Source organism: Python bivittatus, unplaced genomic scaffold (assembly GCF_059951505.1).
Source record: "Python bivittatus isolate LINGU-HERP-01145 unplaced genomic scaffold, Pbiv_v1 ctg000590_np1212, whole genome shotgun sequence".
NCBI classification, from domain to species: Eukaryota; Metazoa; Chordata; class Lepidosauria; order Squamata; family Pythonidae; genus Python; species Python bivittatus.
In genome coordinates, this window is record NW_028277086.1 from 10,618,296 (window position 1) to 10,644,613 (window position 26,318).

The 26,318-nt window shown below is 43.1% G+C and overlaps 1 long non-coding RNA gene across 4 annotated transcripts in view; it reads right to left on the reverse strand.

The window, feature by feature from the left end:
* Positions 1-441: 441 nt before the first annotated feature.
* Positions 442-26,318, reverse strand: part of LOC107326319 (uncharacterized) — a 138,133-nt gene continuing 112,256 nt past the window's right edge. For all 4 annotated transcript variants that reach the window (XR_015797555.1, XR_015797554.1, XR_015797557.1 and 1 more), the window contains 4 exons: positions 24,580-24,924; positions 8,917-9,034; positions 7,876-7,944; positions 442-3,629 (listed from right to left, as the gene is read on the reverse strand). This is a non-coding gene — a long non-coding RNA (uncharacterized LOC107326319). The remainder of the gene's footprint in view (positions 3,630-7,875; positions 7,945-8,916; positions 9,035-24,579; positions 24,925-26,318) is intronic.

The window sequence follows — 26,318 nt, forward strand, 5'->3', positions numbered from 1 at the left end:
TATATATTCAATTAGCTGTACTGAATTCAGTGTGTGTGTGTGTGTGTGTGTATAAATATATATATATATATATTATTTATTTATTTATTTATACACACACACACACACACACACACACACACACACACACACACACTGAATTCAGTACAGCTAATTGAATCAGCCTTAGCAACCATTCAAAGCGGGCCCTTCATCTCTCCATCCTTTCCTTTCCTTTGCTTTCTCAATGGCTTCTTCCGTTGCAAAAGGAAACATGGGACACTCCCCATGTCCTCCCCGTGATCCCCCAGCCTGCACCTCGCTTCATCTTTCTGCCCTCTAATAAGTCAGTGTTTCTCAACCTTGACAACTTGAAGATGAGTGGACTTCAACTCCCAGAATTCCCCAGCCAGCAAGGCTGGCTGGGGAATTCTGGGAGTTGAAGTCCACACATCTTCAAGTTGTCAAGGTTGAGAAACATTGGATTAGACTATCATCATCACAGGCCTCACTCCTCTCTGGGAAAAATGCAACGAGCCCATGAAATCTCACTGTTTTATACACCTGAACTCTCCTTCAGCAATGCAGCTTTGGTGCTCTGCTAGGACTGGATAAGCAGAGTTAGACCCCCAGCATGGCTCTGAGTATTGAGCTGACACTGGCCATGTAGAGTGCCTTCTCTTAACCAACACCATCCTCATTTCCTTTCAAACACCACATTTGCAGATCTGGAGACCGGTTAAAGCTGTTGCATCTCTAAGACCAGGGATAGTGTAAGGCGTGTGGGAATGACCTTGTGAGACAGGAGGAAGAGCCACAGAGTGGACAACTGGTGTGTAAAAGGTATCTCATCTCACAGAAGGAGAGAGGGCATGGGAAGCATTTCAGAAGAGACCCTTCCTAGTTTTCCAGAGAGTAAAAGGAAAGGAGGGGAGAAATACTTTCAGTCTTGCAAGATTCTGTCAACATAACCTTACGATAAAGATAGAACTGGTACTCCTGGTTGTGCTTCTGGTCTGGACTACCTTGAAGGGCTGACAGACAGACAGCTTATAATTCAGGAAGACACTGCTTTAGAAGCGCCTAATTCAGTCCCTCCTGTCTATCTTGCTCTGCCCTTTCTATATGCACTTTTTATGTGGACTTGCTGCTTGGTGGTGCAGTAGTGACAGCGTTGAACTCTCCTGCAGGCAGAAAGCTAGCAGTAGGGAAACTACCCCCCCTTTTTTTTGCAGGGAGTTTTTACAAGGAGACAATTATTCAGAAATGAAACTTCCCAATTCTATTTCAGCTTGTTGAGCCATCTTCTAGAGCCAGTGAATCACAGCACTTTCAGGACCAGAGACAAATGATCGGGTAAGCAAGCCATGATGATGTAAGTGAAGCAAATGGAGAACAATCATCTCTCCTGCCCATATATCTCACTCTACCTTTTCTGTAGGCACTCTTTGTGAGGCCTTGCTGCTTGGATGGTATAGCTTTGATCATCTATGAAAACTTAGTTACTCAAGGATCACTGAGTTGGCTGCAGTCGCTCAGGGTCACCCCACAGCCGTGACAGATTTCGTAGGTGGACACTTCCAGTTTCAATCTCGTTTAAAGAAGTTCATAGAATCACAGAGTTGGAAGGGACCTTTGATGTCATCTAGTCCAATCCTCAGACATGGGAGGTTCTGAGATGGTCTTTCATACCATCCCGGAATCCTCTTACCTCCAATAGCTTTCTACCTATCTCTGATTCAGACCTTGCAAAATCACTGCTAACCAGAGCAAACAGTATTTGGACCGTCTGACTTGACCTAAAAAGCTTCCTTCTTAATTACTCAGCCCCATCTATCCTATCAGGTGGTAGGGAGAATGAAAGGGGAACATAATATTTACACAACCTTGGGCTGGCAAGATCTACTTCATGTTTATTCAGATTCTCCAAACATGTGCCCTGACCATCAGCACCACTACCAAGGTCACAAATTCCTTTTGCTCATTTATCTGTTCCTGGTTTTCCTCCAAGCCTATTTTTGCAGCAACCTAGTTTCGGGGGGTAGAAAATGTGTTGCTTCTGCTATACAAATTAACATGGGAAAACGTTTGCTGATCCACAGTCTCTAATTCTGGCAATGATTTGACCTCTTATAAAGGTCAGTTGGTTCCTTTCTTTCCATGACAGTACTGGAGTCTTCAGGTGCCCCTATAATACTTTCAGATCTAGTAGGAGAGTGTAAGCAGAGATCCAGCCCCCCTCTCATAAGAGAGATCTGCTAGAAAGCAATTTGGTCTGCGCCCCAAGGTTGTCTTCTCCCATTTCCACTAAAAACTCTCAGCTCCTATTTTTCTGTTTCAAACTCTTGTATATACTAGAGTTGCACAAAGATCCTCCAAATTGGATTGATGGTTCAGATCCAAGTGCCAAATTGGCTCAATGCTCTGAATTGACAGGTCAAAGCAAAAGCAATTGCCACATCTCTAATAATATGCATGGTCAACCATCTCTGCAACTGAGCAAGAGAGGTCCACCTTCAAAAGAAAGAGCTCTGGTGGAATGTCATCTCCTTTAAGTATCAGTAGGTTCTCTTTGAAAGCAGGGGCAGGCAACTGTTGGGGATCAGTGGTGGTGCATCTGGAATTCTGTGAGCATGTCATACAAAAAGTTGCAGTGCAGATAGGCTTGGGGGAAGTTCAGGGAGAGGTTGTCTATCCAAATTAAATTTGACCAGTTGGGAGACACAGATTTCCCAGATGACAAATGGTGAAATTATTTCCCTCACCATTTCTAGCCCCTTGGGGTGCTCCCCACCATGCCATCCCTACCCTTTATATTTATAGTTCAAATTTAGATACTGCCCATCTCATTAAAAAGTGACTCTGGGCGGTTCACGATAAAACAACAATAATATTAATTAAAATACAATAAAAACAATATAAAAATACAGTAAAAATAGAATAAAACCAAACACATATGCAAATAATAATATCTTCCAAGATGTTGATGATCATGAAGATGTTAACATATGGGAGCATCTTCAAGGTGCTGGCCACCCCCAGGGTTGGTTGCCCCTTTTTTTGCCCCATGCCAGTTGGCAGAGCCAGGTCTTGACTGCTTTCTGGAAGGACCATGTTTTGTTAGCATTGTTTTCTCAGCAAGGGGACACCCTTTCAAGGTATTTTCAAAGTCCTGGTCTGCTATTATCCATACAGTTGATCTTCTTAGAATACATATGGGGCCCATGGACTCATATCATAGGGAACTCTAAACAATCATGGTTACATGGAGCAGAGAACGCACTGGGCACCAGGAGAGATATCTATGGGCACATTTCCCACCACATCCAGCCCTGCCATCTTATTCATTAGCTGTCACCAGATAGTCATCTGGTACTATGAACCTAGTTCCTGTTTGACAAATAAATAGTTAGCCAATATGCAATGCTTGTACACAAAGCATCAGAATGTTCAAGATTCTTCATGTGCTTTATTGTAGTAATTGTTACAATTAATGTGCTCACAAACTGCTCTGTGCTCTGAAATTCAACAGTCATCCTTGGCACCTTGAATTTCACAACTCTTCCCAGGTTGATAGTCCATAAAATGTGGATTACTGGTTTGGATCTGGCCTGCAAAATGCCGATCTTTACTGCACTGGTAAAGTCTGCCTGTTAAAAAAGAGAAAAGAACAAAAAGAGAAACAAAGATTAAGTTATATTACTGCTGATTCCCTATTTGAAAGAAAATGGAATGGGAGGTTACCAAGTTCTTGCGGCTAACTCGAATTCTAATTCTGTCTCTATATCTAATCAGCCACTATATCATTGATTCTTTGACCCATTCATTTTCTAATGCTACATATTTCATCATCCACCAGAAATGTCTTTTTGCATCCCACACAGAATAAATGACAGGCTTCACAGGAAAGAACAAATGGTTAATATTTGATTGGCAATATTCAGAAACCAGCAGTGGAATGGTCTGTTTTATGAAGCCATTCAGCTCCAACACGGTATCTCTGTCTTTCCCCGCTTTCTGTGAATTGCTGAAAATTATGTATTATTTAACTTACTGGTGCAAGAATTCTGCTTCTTTCTTCCTAAGGCCCACTTCCCTTTCTCCTTAGGTTGTAAACCTATGGACACAGGCTGCCATTTTTTATTGATTACTTTAAAGGATTTTATGGCTGAAGCAGAGTAAAAACACTTTAAATCCAATTGATCAATCGACAACTGATGTTAAGTGGATGTCCTATACAAGGGATTTGCAAAGAGCGGCTCTAGTGTGAAATTGCTGAATAAAAATATCAAAAGGTGTGGATTTATTAACTTGGGTTCTGTAAGAAAGTAAAAGGAGGATTAAAGGAGGATAAGGACATCACAGAGGAACACAATGCTCTGAGGCTGCCTTTACTTCAGAATCTGTAAGGCTCAATTTTCCATGCAGAGACAATTTTTTTTTTTCCAGGAAAAGGAATCAGAAGAACTGAAGCAAATATTAGTGACAAGAGATAAAGTCCTCTTGTGATAAAGTAACCAGATATACTTCAGATATACGGCAACTTCTAATCACTGGATATTGTTGGCTGGAGCTTAGAAGAACTGTCGCCTAAAACATCTGGAAGGAACCAGTTTCTAATCCTGTCAATTTTCACATAACTGAGTTAATTTCATCAGTTACATGGGATACTGCATTTCCTTCACCTGAGGATAAGAGACAGAACTATGGGGCTGTGTTCCCAAATACCTGGAGGGCACTAGGTTGGCTCTAATTAATTATTAATTCTTGATTTGGATGCAGTCCAGCATAACACATTTGTTCCTCTGGAAATCCAGACAATACATGCTGAAAGGCCTTAAAATTAGAGTGTAGCAAAACTTACCATTGTTTTGTTCAAGTCTCACCATCTTACTTTACCAGAATTTATTTATTTATATGCATACAGTTTAGAAGTTGCCCGCCTCCTAGAGATTCTGGGCAGCTTAGAGTTTTAAAAAAAAGTTCAGAAAAAGAGAGAGGGGAAAAAAGATCATGTTGCTGGAAAATAAACATAAATAAAAAACCCATCTGATGGGCTCAAATATCACCCTGCCCCAAGGCCTGGGAGAAGAGTCAGGCCTTTAATAGTTCTGAATGTCCTCAGGGTGGGAGCCAACTGGATCTCTGGAGGCTGGGCAGGGGGGAGGATATCATTCCAGAGGACAGGCACTATAACAGAAAAGACACACTTCCTTGGTCCTGCTAGATGACATCTTTATTTTATTTATTTTTTATTTTTATTTTTTTATTTTATTTTCAGACTTGTATGCCACCCATCTCCCCCAACAGGTGACTCTGGTCAATGGGATCTGAATCACACCCACTCTGCCTGAAGGTGGTCCCTTAAATAACCAGGGTCTAGGGATTAAGGTGTGTGGACTTCAACTCCCAGAATTCCTCAGCTAGCTGAGTCCACACATCTTAAAGTAGCCAAGATTGAGAAACACTGCTTTAGACTGACACTGTGGTAGGAACATCAAGCTGAAGGTAAGAGATGAATCCAGCCAGTGAGCTTAGACTCATCAGCCAGAAGGAAATGGCAGCACACTAGTTTAGGGTGTTTTTGGTTTGGGGATGGGGGAGCAACAATAGCTAATATGCTCAGTGCTCAGAACCACAGGAACTTTCTACTGAGTTCTGGGTTGAGGCAAAGGCTGGTGACAACCACGTTAGCAGATCTAATGACTTGACTTGGTTTCAGGCAGCTTTTGTGAGGTTTCTAGGCTGCCCTCCTAAAGATTACTGGAAGCAACTTCCATGGTAGACCATGAGAGGGACTTCTGAATACGCATTTAACAGGCAGCACAGATCATACAATGAGTATACCCTAATTTACCCTGCACCCTTTGATTCAATCTTTCTGTCCAACTGCTGAAACCGCAGACCACAAAGCTCTTTTGAAGACCAGGAGATGCAATATTGCCCAGAACTTTTATAATCCTTCAAAACTCAACCGAGGGGAGAATTGGGTTGAATGAAAGAATTCAGCCATGCTGAAAAAAGATTTAAGTTGAAGACTGATTACCTGAGCAGATTAAAATACATAAAGACTTGGGGGAAGTTTGCTTCACTTCTCAGAAACAAACCTGGCATGTTAGTTTTGCCTTAAAAAAGAAAAGAAAAAGAAAAAAGCTTTTCTCCCAGTGTTTGAATGACTACTTATAGTTCACAGTTTTAACCCACAAGATATATATTTAAAGGTTAGCTTACTAAGAACAAACAATTTGGCTGGAAACCCCCTTTCTTTGGCTGCTACAAATTTGCAAAAGGGTAACAAGTCCAAGATGTGTATTTGAATACTGACACTTCTACAGGGGAAGCACCAAACGGTGGTATCAGGGCTTACAAGGTTCCCTTCAAGCAAACACAGGTTTGGGGAGATGTGAAAGGAGAAGGTTGGGTTTTCCGCTACTCATACTGAGATTCTTTTCCACTTAATAGTGATGAGTAGTTCTCATACATCACGTTTTGTACCATTACTACTACTGCAATGATGTCAGCTGTGACCACTGGAAGGAATTAGTGAATGTATGGAAATAAGACGTGTAGAAATCCAGGGCCAAGGAACTCCTGGTCTGTTCTCTCAGGATATGAGGATAGCAAAGCCCTGGGAAGGACAAAGCTGCAAATGCCATCCAACCAGGCTGCAAAAAGCTGTTTAACTGTTCTTCCATAGTTTGCCGTTGAAATTTTAGAATTTCAATAGCAAATTTGCAAAAGGGAAAATTTAAAAAATAATTCCCTTGGTCAATTTTGCTGTAGTTTCAAGCAACGCCAGCTAATTAATTCCTTTAACTGATTTGTCTGCTCCAGACAAACTGACCAGTTTAGATAGGAATTAAACAATAATTCTGATGTGAAAAAACAAAACTCTTTTCCTTGATTTTAGATTGTAAGACTACACAACTCAAATTGCTACAGAAGAAATTCCTCTTGTGAAGGAGAGATCTGGGAAAGGGGCGTGCTCCCCATTTATTCTAATAACAGTTGTTACGTTTGTCGGCTACTTTTTCACTAAGCAGTTGAAGACATTTGTTCTGTTCTCTATTTTCTCCTCACAACCCCATATGGTTGATCAGGCTGAGGGATCAGACCTCAAGAAACTAAAGCTCCAAAGGGCTCTGATCAACATCCTTCTCATTGCAGTCTCACCATCTTACAAAGGGGGATGAAACCTGATGTCCTTCAACTATTTTAAAGTATGGTTCTCATCAGCCCGAGTCAGTAGGCAAGAATTATAGAAACTTTAGTACAAAAGATACCAGGGGTAATAGGCTGCCCACCCCTGTTCCAACCACTATATTGGCTCAGAAAGAAATGACTTGTTAACCTTTTGTAGAAAAAGAATAGATTTTTGTGATGCATTTATCAAGACGAACGTGCATGGATATTTCCTTAATTTGCCCATCCCAGCCTATGTGTAATGGAAGGTATCTACGAAGAGGAGGGTGATGTGGAGGATAGAAGCAGAGATCAAGGCTATCAGGAAGGAGGGGGTGCATTCCAGGAGAGGAAAAGAGACAAGACAACACAGTCCACAGGAGGAGTGTGGGAAGCAAAAGAAGTTCAGGATAGCCACTTCTAGGATCTCCCAGGGTACATCCATTTGTTGCAGTAGTACAGTTTTAGATTCTGTCTATAGGTGTAAGCTAATAAAGGAACTTAACTCAACTGGACTGTTTCACCACTGTTCTTGGGCTGGGCCTCACACTATGTCATCAGTTGCATTAATTAAATAGTAATACTTCAAGATAAATTTGTGGCCCAGTTAGGTGGTCCACATGATTTAGTCAATAGCTTTGAATAAACTGAACCAATTAATCTAAACAATTGCCCAAACACTGTAATTCTGATGACAAACAAGTGTTTACTTACCCTTGATTCCTCTAATATCTTTAGCTGGGAAGTCTCCAAGTTGAATTTCAATAAGAAGGGAATTGGACCCTAGAAAATGAAGAAAAAGAGAAAAGCCACCAACTGAAGGGATAGACAAGATTATTTGTCTTTGTAGCTTCCATCAAATTCTCTACCAAATTAAATATCATACAGTCCTGTATTCTGTTTCCAATACTAACTTGGATAGATTCTGTTATTTGGAAATTTAAAGATGATCAACACATTAGGTAAAAGTAACTGAATATGAGCCACAAATGTGATGGGTCTGCAAAAAGACAAATGTGATTTGAAGCTGCATCAATTTGTAATTTCCAAATCACCACCATTCCACTTTTTCTGTTTTGGTCAGATCCCACCTCGAGTGCTGGGTTCAGTTTGCGGCATTGTACATTAAGACGGATTCAGAGAAAATAGAACAAGCTCAGAGAAGGATCTTGAGGATGATCAGGGGAGTAGAACCTAAATCCTATGAATTACAGGATTCTAATCTAGAATATTAAAGAAGCTGGATTTGTTTAGTCTTGAGAGGGTCACAGAGAAGGTCAAGACTTGTTCTCTGTCATTTCAAAGTGGAGAATGCAAAATAATGAATTTAAGTCAGAAGAAGGCAGATTCCAGTTGAGTATTAGAAAACGTTCCCTAGAAGTGATTGGTACCAATTCAGAACCTTTAGTGGATATATGCTAGTGAAGGTCAGATAACATCTCTCTGGGATGCCTGTACTTGAAGGACCGCCTGTTTCCCATAACATCTGCCCAGCTGATTTGATCTTGCAGGGTTGGCACACTCCGTGTTTCTTCAGTTAAACATTGTCCTTCTCAGGACCCCAGAAGCATGCCTTCTTTGTAGCAGTATCTGCCCTCTGAAATGAGATTCCCTGGGATATCCAGATGGCCCCCACTGTGCTGTTGTTTAGAAGAGCCGTGAAGACCTAGCTCTTCATCAAGGCCTTCGACAAGGGTGAGTGAGACCCCTTGCTTCATCACGCTTGCCATCTTTTATCTTTATCTTATGTTTTACCTTAATTTGTTTGATTGTTGCGAGCCACCCAGAGCCATCTCTCTTTCTAATTCCATCATGTCATTTCCAACACTTGTCTAATGGGGGTCTCTCTGGCCATCGTGCATTGCTCCAAAACCTGCAAAAAGCAGCAGAAGAAAAAGAATCCTGATACAGATTCACCTCAAGTATACCATTTAGAAGACATGCAATGATTTTTCAACATTATTTGTTAGGACTATATCCCACAACCCTCCCATTTTTCTGCACAACAATCCTGTGATGTCTGTTGAGCTGAGTGAGAATGACTGACCCCAAACTACCCAGGGACTCAGGGTGGATCTACTGTGACCCTGTGGGGAAAAAACCCATGGGATACAAGGAGATATCAACACATAAGCTAAGAGCCACTGCTACATCACGATGCTCACCAGTCTGTACTAGTTATTGAAAACAACAAATTTTATTACAGCCATTGGCCAATCAAGACATACAATTAAAATGCAATACATTAAACTCCTGATGGAAGAATAATGAAATAATGAGTTCTAGTCCTGCTTTGGGCACGAAGCCAGCTGGATGACCTTGGGCCAGTCCCTCTCTTTCAGCCCTAGGAAGGAGGAGGCCAGGGCAAACCACTTCTGAAACCTTGCCAAGAAAACTGCAGGGACTTGTCCAGGCAGTCGCCAGAAGTCAAAAACTGACTCAAAGGCATGTGCGCGCGTGTGTGTGCGCGCACACAGAAGGTACTAGATGCTGGCAAAGCTGACTACCCTAACTTTTGCTATTCCTGGCAGGCAGAGTACCTTTCGAACCTGTTCAGGTCTGCCTCAAAGGACTAGCAGACTTGATTTGGATTTGTGGGTATTCTCAGGTGGCGCCTTCTTGAGGGACATGAAAAGGAACAAGGGGGGGGGCAGAAACACCGATGGGCTTCTGTGGTTGCCGGCCCACTCGGTGGATTGCCAAGTTACTCAGCTGACTGGAATGGCACCTATAAAAAAGAACAGCCCTTGATCTCTTCCATTCTTGGCAGGAAAAGCGCTTGTTCCCGTTTCTTTAAAGCAAGCTGTTGTTTTATGAAAATCCCAGCCGTTCAGGTAGGGGCTGGCCCAGGAGGGCAAAGCGACAGAAGCCACAGTGCAAAATTAACCCATGGAGGCTGCAGGGGATCCACCACGGCTGCGAGAACCCAACTACCGTTTCCTCCAGAAAAAAAGGAAGACGGAGCATAAACTCCGCTTTCTAATCCAAAGGCAGAATTCAGGGCTAGAGAGTGAGTAGTCAGGAATGAAAGCCCGTTAACTTATTTCATGCTAAATCGTATTTCTCTTGTTGGGAAAGACAGTGCAAGTTGTAGAGGAGAAAAAGCAGAAGGCCAAATGTTACTACGAGGATGTCGTTCTACTGGGCCACTGCAGATGTCCTTGGCCTTAGTGGAACTGGACTCAGAAGTCTCAAATCCAGATTAGGTTATGTGATACCCCTAGACCAGGTTACCTGTGGACTTCAACTCCCAGAATTCCCCAGCCAGCATGCTGGCTGGGGAATTCTGGGAGTTGAAGTCCACACATCTTCAAGTTGCCAAAGTTGAGAAACACTGCCTTAGACACTCCCCTGCTCCGGTCTGTTCTCCTGGCACCTACCTCATTCCCATCCCAAAGCAAAGCAGTCTTGCTAGCTTCGGGTTTATTTGCAGGCAGAAACGTCCTTGGGTGTCCGTGTCTATCCAACAAGTCACAGTGCATATAAAAAAAGACGTGGGGCTTCAACTGCATGGCTGCAGCCACCATCTTGACTTCTTTGACACTTTCTTCCCACAGGCACCAGTGCTTGCAAGAATGTCTTTGGGCCCCACAAAGGCCTTGCTGGAATAACAGGGAATATCCCCAAGAACTGTTTGCCTATTAGTAAGTTTCTTCAGACTGAAATGCCCATCTTTGCCGGGTAAGTTGCTGGCTCACATATGGCCATTTTATCAGATGGCCAGCACATGCTCTTAACATGTCAAATGTGTCCCTAGTCCAAAACAGGTGGCCTACTCCATCTTACATCTACTGACTGCCTGGCTAAGACCAACCAAGTAAGATTACTTTGAAAGACGAAAATATACAATCTGTACTAATGGTTGGCCTTCCTGAAATGATCCGTCATTCTCAACGGCTTTGGACAGCTCTGCCATATGAAGAGAGAGGGGGACCCTCCTCCCCAAAGTAAATTCAGTGGACTTGGTCCCAGTCTTGAAAAGGGTCTTTGTGACCTGGTGGCACTACAGGAGTAGGTTTCTGTCATCCAGTGTGCAGTATCTGTACTAAGAGCAGAAGCATAAATCACCAGAAGCCTGGACCTTAGCAAGAAACACCGTAGGCAGACATTTGTGGAAGGGCCAGCGAGACCTACTTCTGAATAAAAAATCTCTTCAGATATTAACTCTAGTGGCTTGGACCTGTGACTTCACAAGAAATAGACATTTGTAGAAGAGTGAGTGAGACCTACTTCTGAATGACAAAAAACCTCTTCAGGTATAACTCTAGTGGCTGCAGATCTGGGAGCAAGAGGCCTCTGCTCTTGCCCTATTTGTCAATGCAACAAGGCCTCCTGATTGTATTATGCTGACAAGTAGCTATGTTTGATGGCTGCAAACCCAGCACCTTTGGAGGACTTGCATTTTTCTTACACCCACACCTAAAAGTCAAGCCATCTTTTTTAAGGGCTGGGTTGAAAAAGTGTGGCCCACCTGCATCCTTGGGGGGGGGGGGCAGAATAAGCAGGAACAAAAATGCGGGGGAGGGCTCTTCCCACATTTGGGAGAGGGTTAAGATTCAAATAGTTGCCTTAAGGTTTGGAGATGCAGGAGGCATCCATTCCACTTAAAATGCCTAAACCCGCCTCCCCACCTGGCCTCCGGTCCTGTCCACTTTTGGACTGTGGCCCTCCATCTGCCAAACAAAGCCTGCATTGGCCCTCAAGCCAATGGAAACGGTATGCCCCAACACGATGAACTTATAGTAAGTCCTGCTAAAGGTACTGTCTTCCTTTACTTTTTGATCCGCTCCCCAGTCCCACCTGCAACTTGATGCAGTTTCATTTGCTGAAGGGCATTCCCCAAATCCTGGAACGCTTCATCACAGCCAAAGAATACGTAGTCAACATCCAAGGAAAACACGCTTTCCTGCCCCACGGTTGCCAGGAACGGCAGAATCTGCCTCTGTGCTTCAACATGTTTCTTAGCAAACGTCATCTGAAACAAAACTGGCCTTCCGACGTTGACTGCGTTTAAAAATCAGAGCTATTTTTAGCCCACCATTTGTTTTGCTTTCTGGATTCCTTGAGGACTTTTCAACCTCAGGCCCCTACTAAAAGCAGCTCTCTTCTTTCCAGCAACTTCTGCTGAACTTGGTGTGGACTCTATGCATGTTTTTTTTTTAAAGTGTGACCTCTACAGAATATTCCCCCAGGTGTTAATGTGAAATAAGGGTAACCCCTAGAAGATCCCCAGCATAACAAAACAGTACTGTGCGGGCCTCCCTCACAGTTCTCACAGGATTGTGTGGCTTACATTTCCACTCCTTGCTTCTTGCCCATGTTCTATTTCTCTCACTGCACCTTCTCAGAAAGAAAGAAAGAAAAAAAACCCACACTAAATTTCTAAACACCAAAGAGCTGGGAGATTAGATATGAATTGTATCAGTTGGACTTTCCTCCATTACTTACTGGACTATTTCTTAAAAGTGATGTAAAATGCAGAATCTCTCTCTCTCATACACACACACACACACACACGCACACACACACACACTGCCCTAACAGCAACCCCCAGAATTCCAGCCAGTGCCACCCCTGCACATTTGGAAGGCACCAGGTTGACATCAAAATGCAGAGGCTCTCAAGGTCAACTCCTCATGACTTCACAGAATTGTAGAGCTGGAAAAGATGTTAGATGTCACGTAGTCCAACCCACTACTCAGTGCAGTATCCACTTCAACAACCCTTGATAGATGACTATCCAGCCTGTTTGAAAACCCTAAGTGAAGGAAAACTCACAACGTCATGTGGCAGCCTGTTCCGATAGCTGACAGCTCTACAGTCAAGACATTTCTCCTGATTTCTACCTGAACCTCCTTCCTTGTAGCTGTAGCCCATTTGTTCTGGTTCTGCCCTCTGGGGCAACAGAGAATAAGTCCATTCCCTATTCTTTGTGATAGCCCTTCAGATATTTGAAGACTACTATCTTATTACCCTTTAGTCATCTTTTATGTAGGCTAATCATACCCAGATTCTTCAACCATTCTTAGTAGGGCTTGGTTTCCAGACCCTTCACCATTTTGGTAGCCTCACAGAACTTGTTCCAGTTGATCATTGCCTTTTTTGAAATGTGGTGCCCAGAACTGAACACAGCATTGCAAATGGGAACTGACCAGGGCAGAGCAGAATGGAACAACTACTTGCTATGATCTGCACTCTATGCTTTCATCCATGTAGCTCTCTTGGCATTAGTACAGGAGTGGTTTGCTATTGCCTACTTCTGTAATGCTTTTTCAAAATTTTTACTCCATGCCAAACCAGAATTGGAGGAAAGAAGAAGATGCTGAGCCCTTTTTAGGGACAGAGTCTGTGTAATGCCCATAACCTTAGCATTCTTTATTGGGATCCCCAACTAAGTACCCAGAAAAAATGCCCTTAAAACATGGAGTAACTGGGCAGTCTGGTGGGCTGACAGAACAGTCTTAGCTCTTTGCTTTAAACCAGGGTAGAACTGTGCTCCAGGAAGGAGCAGAGCCCATGTGCGAGATGCACAGCCATTGTGAAGAAATAATGAAAATATACTGAAGGAGTGTGGGAAAGAAACATTAACTGGATGAAAGAAGGAAAACAGATCTGCAAATGAAAAGTAACTGTTCCAAGGAATTATGGTGGTGGGAGCTGAATGGACAACGGCAAGGCCTACCCTCACAACCCAACTTAGGTACGTTTGCTAACAAGCCTCCTATGGCTCTCCACATGTTGCTGAATTACAACTTCCAGCAGCCCAAACCAGAACGGACAATCATGAGGGAACAGGGAAGAAGCAAGTAGGTAGATAGTAGGTAGTGTCTAATTTAGGTTAGATGTTTCAGCAACAAGGTTGCAGCATAAAATTAATCTCAAAATGGAAACTCACAGACTAAATCCATTTATTCATGGCACATGTGGGATTAGCTTCCAGGGGCAGAAAAAATTGGTACTTCCCCCACCCTGAAACAAAAGACAATTGTTTTTTAAGTAGTGCTGCCTTCATGGACAAGCTGAGCTACTTTATTTTAAAAAGATTTTCTTATCCCTTTTGCTGCTTTTGAGGGAACACTGGGAGGAAAAGAGATAATAGCTCCTCGTTTCCACAAGAGGGGCTGATGCAGTCACCCTGCTGACTCTGAGCAAACACAGGTCTTGGCAGGGCATGAATGGGGTCCAATCTTTGGAAAACTATGTCAAGTTCCTTGAGGATCAAATACATTGACATGAGGAGAGCCATGACCCTGAGGCTAGAATTAACAGTCATGGTCTTTCTCTTTCCATCAGTCTGAAATTGAAGAACACAAGGACATAAGCAGTGCCCTGCTGGATTGAACCCCTGGTCCATCTAATCCAGCAATCTCTTCTCACAGTGGCCAAACAACTGCACCAGAAACCCCATTACTCTCCCAGCAGATGGCCTTCAGAGGCCATCAAGGCTAACAGACATCGATCCCCATGACTTCAATGGAATGGTCCAACCCCACTTCCTCACATACCACCTCATGGAAACAACTCTCCAAATGGGCTAAATAGCCACTGGGATTACTTATTTAAGGCAAGGAAGTCAAAGAACAAAGAGCTCAGGAAACCACAAAATCTTGATTGAACACTGAAATTATTAGTATCTGATTCTGCAGAGAAGTAAGGAAAATCTACCAGCAGCAGCTTATATCAAAATTAAAAATCTATGCAAATCACTCTTCTTAGGAAACAAGATGAGAGCAGGAAACTTTGACAACAACTTTGTAGAAAGGAGAGCAAGAAGAGTCCCCTTGGAGGTACCTCCTGGGCTTGGCTGTTGTATTTCCTTTTCTGCCACCTTCAAAACCAGTTCGTTCTTTTTAAATTCACCAAGGGGCCCACTTCAACATGGAAGGGCTTGAAACTGGGCCTGCATCAGGGCTGCGTACGTGGACCCAAACTATCACTGTATCCCTCACTGGCTTTCTGAACGTGCTTGCCAGGACTGAAATCCTGCTGTGCTTGTGTTCACCTGAACACAAAGGCAGCTGTCCACACAATCAGGGACCCTGCTTATTAGAGCTATACTGATGCAACCATCACAAAGGGTTTATATTTTATAAATCCCAGCGTTGCCCAAGATGTCAGAGATGAAATGCACAAGGAGAAATGCAATGTAATTCCCCACTATGGAGCTTACACTCTTATCAGGTGACGGTATGCTTAAGCCAGTCTATAACACCAATATAAGATCCCATGAAATGATGCACAACCCCCCCCCCCACTCCCCCGGCTACAGGGTGTCAAGGAGCCTGAAAAGACTTAGATCTGAAAAGGCTGTCTTTGAAAGCTATCTGGAAACTTCAGCTGGAACGAAACAGCAACAGTCCCTTAATAACAGGTGCGAGAAGGCGTCACACCCCTTCTGAAACATCGCTCTTTCGGGCCAGTTTGTTTCCGAATCTGAGTTAAAGGACTGGTTGTGACCTTGACTGAACCAGGCAACTTGCTCCCCAACTATTCCCCTTGACAAAGCTCTGATCCAAATGACTTCTTTCTGGGAGCTGAGATGAAAGCTTTCTAGAAGCAACACCAATTGTTTCCAACTAATACTAGATGGGGTGGTGTCAGCCTTGCAAGGTAGTGCTGGCAGGAAGCATGCCCAGATGAACTAAATATGCTTTATTGTAAGGTTACATTAACAGAATCTTGCAAGTCTGAAAGTATGTTTCTCCCCCGTCGCCTTTGCAGCCCAAGAAACTAGGGAGAGTCTCTTCTTAGATGTTTGCCATGCCCACATTCCTGTTGTAGGCTAAGTTGCCCTTTATCAGACCGCCCCCCTGGCTGTGGCTCTTCCCGCTGTCTTCCAAGGCTGTTCCCACATACCATTACAGGTGGCACTTCCCCGGATGGAAGGGATATGCAGTTTGCAGGTCCTCCTGGACTGAGAGCTCTTCCTTGAAAAGCAGGTAACAGATATGGCAGGAGGACCTTTGTATCGATTTGTCTTGTATGCCCACAAGGCCCATTCCATGAGTTCTTCCTTTAATTGCCTTGCAGGTGGTTGCTACAATATGCCTTACCTGAGGTTGCCCTTGAAGATTACTTGGAAACTACAGTGGTCCAAAATGCAGTAGTGACAACAACGATGGACACACTTCCGTACGCTCATGTAACACTGCTACTTCATGAGCTGCCCTGGCTATCAGTAGTTTCCTGGGTGCAGTGCAAAGTGCTGGTAGCCATTTAGAAAGCAATGTCATCTCATGGGCCAAGAGGCATGTCTTCTCTGTAGGCCTAGGCAACCCTGATCCTGCTGCTTTTTAGGAAGGCATATAAGACCTGGTGCCACCAACAGGCACTGGGCTGAGAGGGTGTATGTGGCCTCACTGACAGCGACGTGATTGTCATGTAACCTTTTAACTGTTGCATATTTGATCTTGTTTTTCTCCTCCCTGGCATGATCCTCTTTCACTGCTATTGTTTTTTTACTGATCGTTTTAATCCTCTGTAAGCCACCCAGAGGCATCAGCAAGGTGGTAGCTTTAGAAATCGATCGATCGAACCAACAGATCCTTTCTGGTTGTGGCATGCATTCATGCTCTCATTTCAGAGACAAGGAAACCCATTTGGGATTCAATCTTCTCCCACTTTTTCACTACACCAGCCTTTCCCAAACTGGGGACCTTCAAATAGACAGAATACCTTCTGGTCATTTTATGCATTCTGAATGCCTTACTACAGGGGTGAAAAACAACTCTGGGGACATTTGCTGTAGAAAGTGGAGTACAGGTAGTCCCCAATTTAATGACGAGTTCTGTTCCTAAGATCTGTCCTTAAGTTGAATGTGTATGTAAGCCAGAACAGTATTATTGTATCATACTGTTTAAATAGTATTGTGTAATGAACTCGAACCATTGTGCATTTAACTTGAATTGTTGTGTATTTAACTTGAATTTTGCTACAATAGGCTCCGTTCTTAACTATGGGTCGTCTGTAAACCTGGGGAGTACCTGTACATATAGATATTAGTAGCAAAAAACAAACGCAGGGTAATAGATTAACTATAGAAGGCGACGCCAAATCACTTCCGTATTGCTGTCAAGAAAACCACCACATGAGTCCCCAGCAGAGCTTGACTTGAGACTTCGGCGCTGCAGAATTCTAGAGTAGGACGTACATTTAGTTTACCGCTCCAGTTTATTTATTTCTTTATTTTTATTTATTAAATTTATATGCCGCCCATCTCCTCCAGAGGGTGACAGTTCACATCTGTTGCCCTTCCCTGCATTTGTTCCGTGGTTCCTCCCAATTTTTCTTAAAATGTGGTATCCAGAATTGGGCACAGTCCTCAAGGTAGGGTCTGACTATGCCAAATTAATGTAACTATTACTTCCCATGGTTTGGAAATTACACTTCTGTTGATACAACCTAAACTGCCGTTGCCGTTGGGGCAGCCACACCACGCTGCTGACTCACATCCAGCTCAGAATGCAGTTCTAAGGGCTGCATTCAGAATTTGATCACATAAATCAAGAACGTTCAGGCATGCTCGCTGGAAGATGACAGACTGTCGTCTGAAGTCCCACCATGGAATTTAAATCTTTACGGTTCACTACATTTTTCTTGATATCCTTGCCTGCAAGTTCTCTTTAGGTGTCTGGTTAGCAAACTTCCACGAAGAAACTTATGAAAGTTTTCTTTTACGCCTCACCCCTAAGTTACAAAGGTGCTGGCATGTAAATATAGCTCTCAGACGTTTGCAGCCATTTATTAATTTCCGCCTTTGGTTAATGAGAGATGCTATCTTGCAGGCACAAGTCTTGATTCATCAATGGTACTGAGTGAAAGAGTCTGCACTTAGTTTCTTCGAAGGTCACCACAGAAGAACCCCAGAAACCTCCCAAATTTGAGTAACTTCAATTAATCCAAGGGAAATATTAAGGTGTTTCTTTCAGAAGATGCACAAGGACAAATTCCTCTACCAAAGACCGAGCAAGAAATATAAAGTGATAGTGGTAGGGTGAAAACTTGGCATGCAAATCTCAAGTTCAATTCTTGTTAACTATACCGAAAGACCAAACTTCCCCTCCTCTTGTACAAAGACCCCTCCAAGTTCAGGTTTTTGACAAGTGAAATCCTTTTTGCTCTTGGCAATCCCCAAGAAGAGGCAGAAGGAAGGAAGGAAGGAAGGAAGGAAGGAAGGAAGGAAGGAAGGAAGGAAGGAAGGAAGGAAGGAAGGAAGGAAGGAAGGAAGGAAGGAAGGAAGGAAGGAAGGAAGGAAGGAAGGAAGGAAGGAAGGCAGGCAGGCAGGCAGGCAGGCAGGCAGGCAGGCAGGCAGGCAGGCAGGCAGGCAGGGCGGGCTCTTCTCCATATTCTTCTTTGACATCCCCTACTACAGCAACAGTGATTATGAATGAAGACCTCAACAGCTAAAAAAAAGTATTCTCCATTCCTTTTACCAATTCTGTAAGGCAACACTGAAGAACTGGCAAATGATAAAAGCTTGGCTGAAAACCTGACTCCAAGTGCAGAACTAGTCAGTGGAAACCTGCAAGAAGTCTTAGCTCTGTTGGAAATCTTCATATGGAAGATATGTATTTTCTGCTGGGCATTTCTGGTGTGGACATGTTCAAATCTACTCCTCTGGCTTTCAGAAGAGGTTTAACCCATAACAGTTAAATTAAGATAAGTTAGCACGTGAGGGTGAGCGGGCAGTTCCATTTTTCTAGCATTAGAGTAGAGCTAACCATATACCACCCTGAGTCATGGTTTGTAGGATGAACGACTGCAGAATGGTCACACGTGCTAGAAAGGATGCACTGGGGTTAAAACCAGAGTCAACAGAAAGGAAGGAGGCAGCCTTGCAACGACTGGAACTGAGTTATGAAGCAAGAGGATCTTGCTTTCATCTAGTCACTTTAACAGTGTGTGTGCATAGGTGTGTCAAAAGTTACTTTTTTTGCACTGTTAAAAATAGCTACATTCCTATTGAATGATTGAGGGGACTTTTAAGAACATCTGGCTGGCCTCCATGCAGGAACGCTGCAAAGCCTGCATTTCCTTTAAATAAAAGTACAAACTCCTAGACAGAAAACTCAAAGGACAATATTCACAGCTATCCATGTCTATGCTTATCCAAAGACTTCCAAATGCTGGAAAATATCCAGACTGTGCTTCTTCTTCCTGCATGTTCTCGAAGGGTGGACTTCAAAATCCCAGAATTCTCATTAGTGGCCAAGCTGACTGAAGATTTCTGGGGCTGAAGTCTACCCATCTGGAGAATCAAGATTGGAGAAGAAAGAGCCTGTACTGCAAAGCTGTCCTGGCCATGACATCTGGGGATGATGGGCACTGTAATTCAGGATATCTGTAGGGGGCACCATGTTGGAGAAGACATGCCATTCAGCACTATTTCCTTCCCTTCTGAAAGCCACTCTCATCTTCAGCTCACATAAGAGAACATATGCAAATGAGTTAAACACAACCCCAACTCTGAATCAAGGAAATTCAAACCAAGTTACAATGGAAATGCAAATGTGGTGAGAGCTGAATACGTAAAGGAAGACCAGCTACGAACACTGTTTATCTTACTTACTTCTAAGAAAATGAAGAATGTGTGTGTGTGTGTGTGAGGGTGTGAGAGAGAGAACATATCAAGAAAAGCAGGTAACTATTAAATGATCTGGAAGCAGAAAACCTAAGACTCATAAATAAAGCACAATTAAATTTCTGGGATACTGCCTATCATATTATTGGGGGGAGGGGGGTAACCCCAGATTTACAGTTAAAGTTATGTGCCTCAAGAGGTCAATGCTATATGACTTTACTTGCTAAAAGAAACAAGCCAGCAAAACCCCCTCCAACTCTGAACAGCATCCAGCCTTCTCTTGCCAGCACCATGTCCCATGGGGAAGAAATCTGGCATGCCCTGCACCCAAGCCAGTGGCTCTCCTAATGAGACACGGCTTGTCCCACGAAGTCCTTCAGGGTGCAAGCCTGAAGTCCATGTTCACCTTTCTAGGTCCATCTCATCTGGAGGTAACAGGGAGCTGTGCCTCAAGCGTTTGCTTCGGGGCATCATTCCTTTCTTCCCCACTGAGGAATAAGGATGATGGGGATGGTAGTTCAGTACAACCCAGGAACACCAGCTAGAGGCAGGTTGCTCCAACTCGTAAAGAACATAGAGTACGTTTCCTTCTCAACCACAAACATTTTCGCCAGCACTGAAAACAACAAAGGCTGAATCCTGTCTATCTTGTGAAACTACAGATACCCTTCTGCTATCCCCCGTAGTGGAAGCCACACACTTGGGCCTCTTGTCTTTCCTCCTGTGAGTTTCTGGGGGCACGGAAAGGTTACGCTGCTGTTATTTCCCCCAACCGATTGAATCTTTGCATACACCCACAGACGAGATGGTTGGCAATTCCTTCAGACAAAACAGAGACCCATCTCCCCAACCACTCTACATGAAGATAGTGCAAAGGAGAGACTTTCAAAAAAAGAAAATCTGACTCATTCACCCTTAGGACACTATCATTTTTATTAAACACACTCAGGCACCTGCGATCTTGTTAGGAAATTCAAGGTACACGTGGTTTTGAGATTTTTAAAAAATATTTCTTTAGTAGGACCCGAGAAACAGAGATCTGAAATTTTCTACTCCGGTTGGAGCATCATATTTTATTTTCCTCTCCCCAAAAGTCAACGTGGGCTATGGTCAAGTTAGGATTTGTAACTTTAGTCCAGCACACCTGGAGGGTGCCAATTGAGAGAAGGATGACCTAGGGCAGTGTTTCTTAAAGTGTGGTCCAAGGACCCCCAGGGGTCCCCCAAGGCCCTCTTAGGGGTCTGCAAAATCAAAATTATTTGCCAGATATTGAAGATATTTGCAAAAAAAAATTTTTAAAGGCACTCTTCTCATTATTATTTTTTATTTATTAAAAAATACAGGGGTTTTTTTCCATGAAAAGTATTTCATTTATGTTAATATCTAATGGGTTTAATATTGTTATTTTTATATGATTCAATAAATATTCTATGAATATGTCAATTTTAAATATGGTAAATATAGATAAATATAACCCAACACAAAAGCTCTTTTGGGGTCCTCCGTAATTTTTAAAAGCGGGAAGAACGAAAAGAAACACTGACTTAAGGCATTTAAAAACACTTAACATGGGATAAATTCATTGAATTCAAGTCTTCGTAGTAGAACTTGAGTTATCTGGAAAAGCCGCAAGTTTCTAGTCCCTGTGGATCCCAAGGTACATCTGGGAAGGACGTGGGTGTTATTTATTTATTTATATTTCAAATTTAGGTACTGCCCATCTCACAAAAAGTGACTCTGGGCGGTTCACAATAAAACAGCAATAAATATTAACATACAATAAAACAATAGAAAATACAATAAAAATAGAATAAAAACCAAACAGATACACAAATAGTATCTTCCAAGATGTTGATGGTCAGTAAAATGTTAACATATGGGAGCATCTTCAAGGTGCTATCTTGTCAGGCACAAAGCTCAGAACGCAGAAATGACAAAGGAAGGCATCCTGTTGGAATTGGCCGACCTGTCCATGCAAGGGCGAAGAACTGGTGTGTGTATAGACACGTGTGCTTCGGCAACTGAACAGAAAACACAAACTCCATACTCCCGTTGACCCTAGCACAACCCTCCAACTGCAGATGAAGTCAACAGCACCTGCTATTTCCATAAAGCTTGACAACAGTTCTTGAAGTAGACCTTCAAGTCCCTGGGGCCAGCACTGGAAAAGCCCTGCCACGAAGGAGAAACATGTTCCCATAGGAAGCAAAAAGCCTCAGATCAAAGCCTCTGGACCAGGGTTTCTCGACCTTGGCCAGTTTAAGACGTGTGGACTTCAACTCCCAGAATTCCCCAGCCAGCATATGCTGGCTGGGGAATTCTGGGAGTTGAAGTCCACACGTCTTAAAGTGGCCACAGTCGAGAAACCCTGCTCTGGACCCACCTTCATAGGGAAAGAGGAAGGGAATAGTCCCCAATTTTTAAAAATATTGTTTCAACAACCAATTCCCCATTCTCCCTTCTTTCCCAGCCTTAGGCTGAGTTTATGCTGTGCTGTTTTCACTTAGGACAAACTGCTTGCTAGGGTTTAATTCTTTCAGTAAAAAGCAGGGAGAGATAACCAAGAGGGGAGAGACTATGGGAGGAAAGGAAAAACAAGGGAAGTCCATCTCTCCTCCATCTTCCATCAACCAACACGAAAGGTCTCCCTGACACTCCCCCTCCTAATCCTGGGGCTAGAACTATATTCCTCCCTGCATCTGCCGAAAGCAGCTGGGTTTATAAATGATCATGCCGTTCTCAATATCAATCCCAAGGCTCTCCACGGGGCCACCTCCCCCCATGAAGTTGGCACGAGCCCCCTTTTCCCACCTACCCTCAGCTCCTTCCGATTCAAGCAAAGCTCTGGGTGAGAAATGTCATTCTACACTGGGTAATTTTAGCCCCGTCAGACAAGTATCTCTACCAGGCTCAGACAGATCACGACCTGCAAGGAGAGCACCCAGCAAAATGAACAAAATAATATGCCTGTCTGTGCTGAGAATAACTGGGGACTGGTGCAGGGGAGTCCAATTTGATGGAAGAACGAGTACCAGATTGCACGCTGCTTCTTGGACAACACTGACCACGCTTGACTTTGTCTACGCTTCCTTTCACACTTAAGCAAACAGACCGCTTAAATTTAAGCAGCTTAAAAAACCAACCACATGTACTAAGCCAAATGCAGCATCCTGTTAAAAAAAAAATTGCACAAGGTAAACGCAAGGTCTTCCAGATAGGTTCAGCGATCCCTCCTATTCATCCGGGATCTCCAGCATGATAGCTCCACAGGACTAGGATTGGACTGGGGGGCTTCCAGCCAACCACTATTTCATTTCTGTGACCCAGTGCAAAAACAGTCCATTAGCATGACAGCAGAACTTCCCTGCAGAGCTCAGAACACGTCAGAGCATCTCCTCTATGACAAACCCAAGGAATATTAGTGCCACTATGAGATGGTGCATGCTAGATACCAGATTCAGACATGACTGGGATACAAAATTCAAAGGCACTCAGCCCCTAAAGTCACATTATTAATGACACCTGCAGACAGTTTGAATGCAAACTAAGCAGCAGCTGTACAGCTGGGGTCCAAGCTGAGTGACGCCTAAAGGTCTCCCCATACTCTCAACCTGAATGTTCAAGGCTGAAGCAGAGAACACCTCAACAACCAAGAATTTGGGGTACAGGTAGAATTGTTTCCCCTCCCCCAAACTAAGGACTCTGATATTCCTTTCCTCCCCACCCAGTGATAATTTTCTGTGCCCCAAGCAGCTTTGCTTATGTCTGAACACACGTTTCAGACATTCCCAGAAGGCTATTAATGGGGTAATGGCTTCACCGCCAAATAATTTGCTATGATCAGCTGTGACAGGTTGCTTGATGGACAACAAGTGGACTGATTAACCTTTGAGCTACATAACTCAGCTTTAAACAGAGCAGAGTTGGTTGTCTTTTCGTTGCAACATGTCTGTGGAGGGCTGGCAACCTGATCTTAAATGTAACCCAACAGCATAATTGCAGTGGCATTCTGGGCTTAGACAAGGAGGTTGTTCAGGTCTGACATCCATGCTTTTCCAAGGCCACTAAAGTCCATTTTATTTCTGCTTGACCCATGCCACATTTGGCAAGTGTTCCATAGGCAAAGAGGTCTGAGGACCTATTGAGGTTCTGGATGTAATCGGTAGGCATTTCTCTACTGGAAGACAACTCAATTGGGACTGCAACTGGGGATCCTGTTGGGTGGGTGGGTGGGTGGGTGGGTGGGAGGGAGGTGAACTACAGCTGGATTCCTACAGCTGGGGGACCACATGCCAGACTACGGTAAAATGGAGTTGACTAATTTGTGTGTCACCAGCTATGGTGGGCACCCAGCCATCACCACTGCATTTTGGGCAAACCAACAGTTGCCTTAGCAGATCACATTTGCTTGGGCACTGCACGCTCTACCAAGGCAGTTGCTTTCTTTTCTCAACATGGGTTTAATGAACTGTGTGAATTCCATCACAGCAGAAAACTAGTCCAGTCACATTCTCATGTTAATCTACCTCCATAAGTTATTGTGAGAAGAACACATTTGCTGCTTTTAGCTCCTTAGAGGAGTGTTTCTCAACCTTAGCAACTTTAAGATGAATGGACTTCAACTCCCCGAATTCCCCAGCCAGCATGGCTGGCTGGGGAATTCGGGGAGTTGAAGTCCACTCACCTTGAAGTTGCTAAGGTTGAGAAACACTGCCTTAGAGGAACAGATGTAGCAATGCATCTGATCAAAAGCATACATCTGAATCTCCCTAAAGGTAAAGCTAATGAAGTAATAAACAAGGATGGGTGATAAACAAAGAAGTGCTTGAATTAGTTACCTTCTGGTCCTATTTTCTGCTCTCCTCCAAAACCTTTGCATCACAATTCACAGATGCTCCATTTTCTCCCCTTTTTTTATGCCATTCACTCTCCTGCTTCCTTCCATTTTCCTTGGCTTTAAAATCTAATCCTTTCTTTCTTCCGATTCTTGATTTTCTCCAAACTTGTTATGGTTGCTGGTCTACTCCAGCCACAATCATCTTATGAATGATCATTTTTGAAAAAGCCAACACAAAGATCCATTCAAAGTTCTTCTCATTTCAAAAAAAAAAATAGAAAGAAAGAAACATATCCTAGGAATAGTATCCAAAATATGGCATCATGAGTTTGGTCTTCTTAGATGTCTGGGGAGGAGAAAAGAGATTATAAAGATTAATACCAACCCAGAAGCATATGGAACAAGATCACAAGCTTCTACCATAAAATCAGTTTATTTTAAAGAATCATCACCCTCACTAATGAGAACCAGCATTCCTCATCTTTAAAAGGTCACGTTTTAGAGGAACGGGGAGAAATAACTCCTGATTAGAAAATCAGCGGGGCACAGTGTAAACCAAGTCAGTAACAATCTTCTATATGTTCACTGGAAGGAAAACATCTTATGTCTCTCTTCTGGTAACTAAGATTGTGCCTTCTGTAATCATGTACAAAGTTATCCATGCAATTAAAATTCCTCCCAATCCACAACCCAGTTTCTATGGAAAAAGCCATGCCTGTGCAGCCTCTCTCTATTCTTTTTTTTTTTTAAATAACTTTATTAGATTTTTAAAATAAAGAGATAAAAAGGCAAATAATGAAAAAGAAAACAAGATCAGAAGTGCAGAAAGAAAAAGAAACACAAAAGAAAAACCACCTCCGACTTTCTTTTACAGATACTGTATATGTCTAAAGTTGCTTTAAGCTCTTACTCTGAGTTTACAACATAACTTTCATTTTTTCTATTGTCTACTATTATTTCTAATCATCAAGTCCATATGCAGGTAGGCCTTACTTAACGACTGTTCATTTAGTGACTGTTCAAAGTTACAATGGTGCTAAAAAGTGACTTACAACTGGTGCTCAAAGTTATGACCATTGCAGCACCCCTGTGGTCATGTGATCATGATCTGGGCACTTGGCAACCAGCTTGCACTTACGATGGTTGCAGCATCCCACAGTCACATAATTGCCATTTACGACCTTCCCAGCCAGCTTCCAGCAAGCGAAATCAATGGGGAACCACATGATTCACTTAACTGTGTGACTCGCTTAATGACCACACAATTCATTTAATGACCACTACAAAAAAGGTTGTAAAAATCAGACGTGGTCACATGATGATTCACTTAAGGACCGCACTGCTTAGTGACCTAAATTCCAGTCCTAATTTTGGTTGTTAAGCGAGGACTACCTATATCATGATTTCAATTTTTTCTGTTTCACGCAAAAAGTCCAAAAGGGGTTTCCAATCAGCATTAAAATCTATCAATGTCTGTTCTCTGATCAAAGCTGTCAATTTCATCATCTCTCTATTCTAAGCTCCAAACCTATTGAGACAAATGAGGACGAGTACACGTCTGCAAATGAGCCTTCCCTTTCCAACCTCATCCGCCATCTGCCGTGAGATGGGGCACTGCAATTCCCAACTCCCACCCCACACAGTGCAGAACAATGTAAGCAAACAGCAAAGCTGTGCCAATTAATTTGTGCTCATTCACATGGGCTGATGCGCACAGGTATAAATTCAATGTGTTGGATT